The sequence below is a fragment of the Malus sylvestris genome, chromosome 10 (assembly GCF_916048215.2).
Source record: "Malus sylvestris chromosome 10, drMalSylv7.2, whole genome shotgun sequence".
Classification (NCBI taxonomy): domain Eukaryota; kingdom Viridiplantae; phylum Streptophyta; class Magnoliopsida; order Rosales; family Rosaceae; genus Malus; species Malus sylvestris.
In genome coordinates, this window is record NC_062269.1 from 25,742,326 (window position 1) to 25,751,656 (window position 9,331).

The 9,331-nt window shown below is 35.4% G+C and overlaps 1 long non-coding RNA gene across 1 annotated transcript; it reads left to right on the forward strand.

Annotated features, from left to right (window-relative positions):
- The first annotated feature begins 586 nt into the window (after positions 1 to 586).
- On the forward strand, positions 587 to 2,865 carry LOC126585930 (uncharacterized). The gene is made up of 4 exons (XR_007610700.1): positions 587 to 846; positions 1,265 to 1,318; positions 1,835 to 1,890; positions 2,472 to 2,865. It is a non-coding gene; the product is annotated as an uncharacterized LOC126585930 (long non-coding RNA).
- Positions 2,866 to 9,331: the final 6,466 nt, after the last annotated feature.

Sequence of the window (9,331 nt, forward strand, 5' to 3'; positions counted from 1 at the left end):
TAATCTGTACATCATGTTTTTGTTGTCCTCCCTGTATCGGACCAGGATCCTCTCCTGAGCTAAGGATGAGGATCCTCCTCATCAAAGGGTGTGGGCCATTGGATGAAAATCCAACGGCTACAATTATTATAACTTTAAAAGAACCTCCCTGTTTGTAGCCGTTGGATTTTCATCCAACGGCCCATATCCCTTGACGAGGAAGATCCTCATCCTTAGCTCAGGAGAGGATCCTGGTCCCCTGTATCAAGGTGAGAAAGGCCTTCTTTATTTCGGCCTCAATTACTAATTGAAAACTCATTCATATTTTTTCATAGAAATTCCGTCGTTATGCACTGCTGTTTAATTGCTCTTTTTGGGTTTTCTAGCCAAAAAGTAGGTCAGTGTATATTTATTTAACTCCCCTGATTTTCTTTTTTAATTTATTTTTTTTTTTTGTTGGGTGATGCAGTTTAATCGAATCAAAGTTGAATTGAATAATCCTTGAAGTGACAAGAAGGAGCCGACTAAGCAAGTAATACTTCTTAATTACTTACATGTTTTCATTTTAATTTATGATTTGATTGGCCCTTATAGAAATTTTGAGCTCCATAATTGTTGGACCATTGATATGTTATGAGTGTTGATTAGTGTAGGTGTGTAAATATAGTGTATGGGTGTTAAGTAATTCAAATATTATCGACAATCTCAGAAGGGAAGGGGTATCCCCTTCTTCTTTTTCTCTTGAACTCTCTCTTATCAAAAAACTAAAGCACGGCCGCCAGTTTTCTTATCCTTTAATTGCCGATCTCCTCAGGTTTGCCTCAAGCCGGCGAAGGAATCAGGGGAACGGAGCTCAGACTATCAGAGGTATATTTTCACATCCCTAAATTTTTATTTTATTTTATTAATTTCAACCGGATCTGGGAATTTCTAAGTCATGGATCTATGAATAGTGTGTGTTGAGTCTCTGAGCATCTCTATTTTTTTTTTCATCAAATGGTCTCTGTAGTGTCTCTGTGTGTTTGTGCATCCATGTATGAATATGATCTCTGCAAGCTCATTATTGTCCTGGGAAACCACCTAAATTATTGATTCCTTGCTTTCTACGTACAATGTTATCAAGTTCTATTTTCTAATTTTCTGAATTTGGGGTGGAGGGAGTGCTAATATAGTAATTTTTCAGGTATTTTGTGTCTTTTGGGTAACTTTGTGATATGTAGTTGATTTTAGGAATTGATTTATGGTGGAATGCACTGACATAAGTTATTGTTTTTTGTTAATGCAGATGACGGAAATCAACTCAAGTTCAAACTGAAACAATATGATTATTTTGGTTATGGTGAGAACTCAGAACCCTTTCTTAATCTTTCTTGTTTTTGGAATTGAGAAAATGGGTTAATTTTATGATGATTCACCGAGAATTTGTTAATTGTTAATCACTTTAATGCATATGAGATAGGGTTTCTGCTTTGTAAGATCTATTTCTGGTCTTTAGAAATTGCTTGATTTGGTATTGTCAAATGGTATATGAATTTCCATGTTCACTTTGTCAGTATGTTGTTGTAGTAGTTTAATTGGATGCAATATAAGTTGAGGTGCTGACATGAAATCAGACACAGGTAGTTTTCCTCGATTTTGCGGGATAAAGTTGTAGTTTGATTTAGGCTATAAATGATAACCAAATTAAGTTGAATGAGTTGTCACAATCAGAGACGGCTGATGCCATTTTGAATTGGGTTTCTTATAGCATGCATATCCATACTAGCAAGCAAAGTTTCACTTCATTGGTTATTATATTTGATTGAGTTAAACTTGGATTTCGGGTTTTGACTTTTAGTTTGTTTCTCTGTTGCAGAGCTGGCTTCATTTCATTCCAGTGACTTTAAATAGGTCCAAGAACTCACTAAATAGGTAATTGTCTTATATCTTCTTCTCTCTTTGTGTTTATATTTATTTTTCCTGAGTTGTGTTCGAATATGACAAACAAGAACTACAAGGCAGCTAAAAATATCCGGCAATCCATTACCGGTTGAATGATTAATTGGCCATATATCTTGGATTTGCAGCGTTTTCATTTCGGAAACATGGGAGACTTTGTGCATCATGTATATCTGCAATGTATATCCCTTATATATTTATTGTACAAAATATTAGTTCACTTACACTTTAATTTTATTCATGGTTGTGGTTTTCAAGGTAAATGGTTTATATTGAAGTTTATTTATACTGCAATTTAATTCTATTCGATAACAATTTTAGTTATTTCTGCTCAAATTTTGGTATCTAGAAACGCTTTTAGCCTTACCAAAGCCTTCCCAGACACACTCCTTAAGTTGATCAATCATTTGTTTTGTTCGACATGGCATGTTGCTCTTTAATATTTATGTCTATTTGTTAAAAATTGAATCAATTGATTAGGATGAGAACTTCAGTTTTGGGTATTGTTCCACAAGAACCCTGGTTGGTCATTTATATGTGGGTGAATTTTGCAGTGAAATTAAGGAGAGGATTAAGAAGACCAAGTAAAGAAGGGGCGTGGTTTTGCAATCTATGACTGCGGCTGTGACAAAGCTTTTCATAGTGGTCAGGATGGTAAAGGTTTAAAAATGTCTAATTTTATTCACATGTGTATTCTTTTTCATGTGCACAAGCAAATGTACATGCATAGGCATGGTGTGTATGTTTTTCTTCTTTAATTTACTTTTATTTTTATTGAGATATGGTCAGTATTAAATTGAAATTGATATTTTAGACTTTACTCCTTATGTGGTTTTCGGAACCCAACATGTGAAGGGTTAATTCTATTTTTAGGTTGAAGGAAAATAGTGTATAATTTGGGAAGTGCTTTCAATTCTACTCTCATCTCTAATATGAATATAGAATACAACCCTGACCCTGAGTAATTGAAAGTTCTAGGATGGTACTAGTTTAACCTAGAGGGGGTGAATAGGTTCCAATTTAAAAATCCAATTCAATTTTCAATTTAATTTTCAGTTCTCAAATTAATTCCACATTCACATCACATATAAACTATCATACACATATGCAATTATAAAGATAAATAAAATGTGCACACAGGATGTAGGATTTAACGAGGCAAAACCCACCATTGGGAAAATCCTCGGGCTCCCAAGCCAGGACAAACACTAAGAGAAATGAGTACAGAAAGACTTACAAAACTCATCAACTAGACACGCATACTAGTAGGCAGTTTTGTCTCCGAGCTTTGCTACTCGATCTCTCTTGCCTTCGAGTGGAAGTGGCACGACACTAACGCGGCCATCAATCACTGTCGCCTCGAACTTTGCAGATACTAACGCGATCATGCAGAATGTATGAAATGAAATGATTTTGAAAATCAACCAATTATGAAAATCACAAGGCACATTTTCATAATTGATTTCAATTGAAGCACAATGAAAAACCAGTGAACAAAACTAAATTTTTCTTTAAAAGAAAAAATACGTGGATACAAATTGATTTTTTTCTACCATAAACCTCACGGGAAAAATACGATTTTTCCTTTGAAAACACAGGCTGCTGAGCGACATGGAAAACAAACTTTCTGCTGTTATATGAATGACGATGCATTCAGTGCATGGTGCTGCATCAAATGAAAACTACAATACATACCTTCCGAGCATGCAGCAATATATAAGAATATATATGTATTCTAAAACATGCAGCAAGTATATATATATATATAACTTAAATAATGAAAGTGCAGCAGCAATCCAAGACTAAAAAACCTTATTCTCATATAGCAGCAGCATCATTTTCACTTTCACGAAAACGCAAAGGCAGCAACACAAAAACTCTTTTGTTTGTCTTTCAAAACATGCAGCAATATCGGAGTGCGACGGCAACACCAAAACTAAAAAAAATCTTTCTAATCTCTGCAGCCGTGCTAAACCAAGTAATTAGGACCCCTATTTATATGTGTGTATATATGCTAGGGTTTTTAAGCTGACTTAAAATTATGGGCTTAAACTAAAGCATAGTTAAACTAAATGGCCCATTGAATGCAAACTTAGACTATATGAATATGCATGCCAAATTTACCTGAGTGGATGTCTTTGAAAACGCTTGCCATTTTGTGATTGAGAGCACGTGAGACAAACTTAGACTAAAATAATTACAACTGAAAACAAGCACTAGTCTAAGATTACAGACTTAGGCGTTTTGTTTAGGAATAGCCAATTTTACCCTAACAATCTCCCCTTTTGGCATTTCCTAGACAAAACCCTCAATCACAATATTATAGACATATAATATTATTAAAGACCATGCATAACATCAAAGTCTGTAACCTGCACACACTCAAACAAGAAAACATGTGACGCACGAAAGATATAAGTTTCTGAAAATAAAAGTATTTATCTATAAAAGCAAGCAACAAAAAACAATCAGGTTTTCGAATTTCTATTTCTCCCCCTAAATATAAGCTTCCTACTTCTCCCCCTTTTTGTCTAGAAAGGTCAAAGGCCTTAGAGGTAACCATCAGGTGCAGTCAGCGGAAGATAAGTGGAACATAACAAAATGTGATGGAGAAAGATTTCCTTTCTATGAACTAGGACCTCTTCGGAAGAATAAAAGTGGGGACGAAATTGGGAGGGAAAAGAATGCAAGTGCAATAGTCGAAAAGCGAAACATGAAAAGAAATGCATCTTTCATATTGTTAAGCTCCCCCTAAACAAATGCTTTAAAAAAATAATGAAATGCAACACACAAATGATATGATTTTTTATTTTTTTTATTTTTTTATTTTTAAATTGTATGAGAAGCATATAATTGTTCCAACAAGAATGAAAGAGTGCAAAAACACATGTAGTTCTGAATCTTCATTCACAAGCTAACATTATCCCTAAAACATAACATGTATGAGTATAGTTGCAAGTATAGCCGAAAGTTGATACTACACAAATGTAATTAAGTCTTAAAGGACCAACTTAACTTTAACCCTTAAGCTCACAAGATATACGCTCGAATTTTCATTCAAAGTGTTTGGGGGTAAGTGTATACACTCAAAAGATCATTACATGAATGTTCTGTCATAGGCTTGCAGATTGATCTCATCTCCACACATCAAAAATGACCTTCTTTGGATCAAGTAGGTCTTTTTGAAGGGTTGTAATGGGGCTTCAGGTACTCGGTTAAAGAAATGAAGGATATAGGAAACACAAAGTCTAAGAAACTAATAGAGTAGTTGGAAATGAAACCAAGAGAGAAATACAACAACGAACCAGGTAACTTAGCACTCAATTGAGTAGTTGGATTTAAGACATGAACGACATACAACCGCACAATTCATTTGAGATGATTCTTGCTCTTCATTTAAACCAACACACTTGATTTCTTATAATGCTGGCAGCTCACTTATGATTCATAGTGACTTCTTTTCCCTTTTTCTTCTTTTGCTCTTCATTTGTAGTTGGTTTTCTTCACAAAATTTGCATCTTCAACCTTTAAATAACCTTGAACTCTCTCTTTTGAAAAACGTACTCTACTAGCTTCTTAGTAGGGTAGGAAATTTTTAATATAAGAGGCTAGGTAAGGAAAATATAGGTTTAAGAACAAAAGGTTTACATATAGGCTCAAAAGGGTTAACTAGGGGAAAACATGTAAGGCACTGGCATATATGGCAATGATGGTAAGTCCTAATGCCTACCATCGTTTCCAAAATAGATTAATATATGATACAAAGTTTTGAGAGGTCTCAAAGCAAGTTCTAGAGAAGCAAAACACAAAAGATCACACACATGAAAAAAATAAGAGTGTATGAAAAATGCACACACTATATTTAGGCACAAAAGCTCACATGGGTGCGGGTTTTACTCAAGTTAAACATGTTCAACTCATTAACATTGATATATTATCAACAAAAGGCTATTGTCCACAACAGAGTCAAACATATCATGCTAGGGTCATGTTATCAAGTGAACAAAGCTAGAACTCATATGAAATCATACTTTTCCATTTTACCTCATACATTTTTTTTTTTCATTTTTTTTTTAACAAGAAGAAAGACAAAAAATGCAGTATTTATGCTATATGAACATGCAAGCATACATTAATGAAAACATTTGCAAAGAGAGAGCTTAGTCAATATAAACAACTTGAAGGTGGAGATAAATTGACAAGTATACCACTTTGATTCTCTTTTCTTCTCCAAACTTGTCTCACTTTTGGAACTAAAGTACTTGGTACAGATATAATTCTTGCAATCCGATTAATCTCTTTCAAATAAGTCACAAATTGTTCCTTAAGATTTTCTTTTTCAAAGTTCTTTGAAACTTTTTCTTGAGAAGAATTTTTCTTTCTAAGCTTATTGCACTTAGGCCGGACGTGACCAGGAATCCCACAAAGATGACATATAGGAATGAACTTCCTAGATTGTTTGGGTTTGTTAAGATTAATTGAAGTCTTGACAGGATTTGACACATGTGCCAAGATTGTAGATGTTTCGGGAGTAAGACCTAAACATTTATCGTCACCTACTTTCAACCTAGGAATATCAGAGGCTTTGACAAATCTGGTGACAGAAGAAGAACTTGTAGTCTTTGTAGACTCGAATCCTAGACCTCCTTTGTCTCCAAAACTTTTTCCATAGCTAAGCATCTTGTCAATTTTCCCCGAACCTATGCTCAACTCCTGAACTTTTCTTCTCATCTCAACCACTTCATCCTCAAGAGCTTTCTTATCAGACGAGAGAGTGTTAATTGTGGTTTGTAGAATGTGAATCTTCTCTAATAGCGACTCTCGCAGTTTCTCTCCATTGTCCAACTGAGATTGATGCTCAACTTCAACTTCTTTCTTTTCACTTTCAACAAATGCAAGTTTCTTCTTCAAGTTAGAGTTATCCTTCTTTACTTGCACACTGATGTCATAGAGATCAGAATATTTTCTCAAGACTTCTTCCAAGTCAGGTTCTTCAACAAATGAACCTTCTGTGTCATATCCATCAACAGTTCCTATAAACGCAATCGTATCCTTCTCAGATTCTGACGTAGATGCATCCCCTGAATCACTATCGCTCCAAGTGACCTTCATTGCCTTATTCTTCTTCTCTTTTCTCTTGATAGTGTTTGCACACTCAGAAGCAATGTGTCCATAGCCTTGACACTCATGGCACTGAACCCTATTGTTAGAACTCCTATGTTCACTAGTTCTAGATGATCCAGAGGCTTTGTCATGTGAGACATCTAGAGAACGAACGTTTTTTGAGTTCGAACCTGAGTTGGTTCGTTGCTCACGACCCTTGGAATTTTGAAACTTGAGAAACCTTCTAATTTGCATGGTTAATTCAACCAATTCATCTTCGGACAAGTCTTCAATTGAGCCATCACTTTCTTCTTCTTTGACAGCTTTGAGAGCAATGCTTTTCATCTTCTTGGAATCAGGAAGCTCTAACTCGTACGTTTGCAGAGACCCAATCAATTGCTCAAGCTTGTAGGTGTGTAGATCTTTCGATTCCTCAATCGCTGTCCTCTTAGCATGAAACCTCATAGGAAGTGATCTTAAGATCTTTTTCACAATCCTATGCTCAGGAATACTATCACCAAGATTATGACAGCCATTGACAATTACGCTAAGCTTAGCATAAAAGTCAGAGAAACTTTCATCATCAGACATTGTGATATTTTCGAATTTTGTGATGAGATGTTGAAGTTTGGATTCTTTAACAGTTGAGTTACCCTCATGAGTAACTTCAAGAATGTCCCAACCTTCTTTCGCCGTTGTACACTTACTTATGTAATTGAATTGTTCAGGCGAAACGGCTGTGAATAAAGCATTCAAAGCCCTTTGGTTAAAAGTGCTAGAGCTACGCTCATCATTGCTCCATTCTTTCCTAGGCTTAAGCTTAGATATAGACACAGAGGACTCTCCTTTACCTTTGGTTTCTTCAATCGTCGGAGGTTCCTAACCTTCTTCAACAGCAAGCCACACCTTGTCATCTTGTGCCCACAAAAACGATTTCATTTTCGCCTTCCACGCAGCATAGTTGTCACCATCAAAATGTGGTGGATGAGAAACTGAACCCATAGCACGATTCATCCTAGACTACCCACGGATCTCACTAGGTATTTTTAGTGACCTGCTCTGGTGCCAATTGAAAGTTCTAGGATGGTACTAGTTTAACCTAGAGGGGGTGAATAGGTTCCAATTTAAAAATCCAATTCAATTTTCAATTTAATTTTCAGTTCTCAAATTAATTCCACATTCACATCACATATAAACTATCCTACACATATGCAATTATAAAGATAAATAAAATGTGCACACATGATGTAGGATTTAACGAGGCAAAACCCACCACTGGGAAAATCCTCGGGCTCCCAAGCCAGGACAAACACTAAGAGAAATTAGTACAGAAAGACTTACAAAACTCATCAACTAGACACACATACTAGTAGGCAGTTTTTTCTCCGCGCTTTGCTACTCGATCTCTCTTCAGCCTTCGAGTGGAAGTGGCACGACACTAACGCGGCCGTCAATCACTGTCACCTCGAACTTTGTAGATACTAACACGATCATGCAGAATGTATGAAATGAAATGATTTTGAAAATCAACCAATTATGAAAATCACAAGGCACATTTTCATAATTGATTTCAATTGAAGCACAATGAAAAACCAGTGAACAAAACTAAATTTTTCTTTAAAAGAAAAAATACGTGGATACAACTGATTTTTTTCTACCATAAACCTCACAGGAAAAATACGATTTTTCTTTTGAAAACACAGGCTGCTGACCGACATGGAAAACAAACTTTCTACTGTTATATGAATGACGATGCATTCAGTGCATGGTGCTGCATCAAATGAAAACTACAATACATACCTTCCGAGCATGCAGCAATATATAAGAATATATATGTATTCTAAAACATGCAGCAAGTATATATATATATATATAACTTAAACAATGAAAGTGCAGCAGCAATCCAAGACTAAAAAACCTTATTCTCATATAGTAGCAGCATCCTTTTCACTTTCACGAAAACGCAAAGGCAGCAACACAAAAACTCTTTTGTTTGTCTTTCAAAACATGCAGTAATATCGGAGTGCGACGGCAACACCAAAACTAAAAAAAAATCTTTTTAATCTCTGCAGCCGTGCTAAACCAAGTAATTAGGACCCCTATTTATATGTGTGTATATATGCTAGGGTTTTTAAGCTGACTTAAAATTATGGGCTTAAACTAAAGCATAGTTAAACTAAATGGCCCATTGAATGCAAACTTAGACTATATGAATATGCATGCCAAATTTACCTGAGTGGATGTCTTTGAAACGCTTGCCATTTTGTGATCGAGAGCACGTGAGACAAACTTAGACTAAAATAATTACAAC